Genomic DNA, 525 nt, shown 5'->3' with positions numbered 1-525 from the left:
GTGAAGCCCATTTTGAAACACTGTGAGGAGTTTTAGAGACCTTAGCATTCCGAAAGTCCCAGCAGGTCTGGAGATGTTAGAAAGTGTTATAAAGAATGCGGTCAGTCTTACACTAACGTTTGCTTACCAGGAGTCTTAATGAAGGTCAGACAATGGCCACACCAAGAGGATGCTTACCAAGAGAACAGCAAGACCAGTGGTGAAGTGTATGGACCAATTGAACCACCACACAGTACTTATTCGCCGCATAACACTTATTTTGTTTCAGATAGCGCTATCTTCTTGGACAGGCGCGCTCCCCTTAAATAGCATGGACATACACTTTCAACCGCACTTTAAAAAGTCAATATCATCTTAATGATATTGACATTGAGATGTTTCATTTAAGGTTAACCCAAAGATGGATGAGGGCACCATGTCGTGGCTGTGTTCTTCTAATTTGCGTGAGTGCGTGCTTGCGTGTGCTTGTATCCCAAGGACTCATAAACGTCGAACCTAAAGCAAAAAGTACCTAAGAAGTCATAT

The sequence above is a fragment of the Penaeus japonicus genome, unplaced genomic scaffold (genome assembly GCF_977035675.1).
Source record: "Penaeus japonicus unplaced genomic scaffold, GWHDUDI00000001_assembly GWHDUDI00000036, whole genome shotgun sequence".
Taxonomy (NCBI): Eukaryota; Metazoa; Arthropoda; class Malacostraca; order Decapoda; family Penaeidae; genus Penaeus; species Penaeus japonicus.
Note: the sequence above shows the minus strand (reverse complement) of the source record.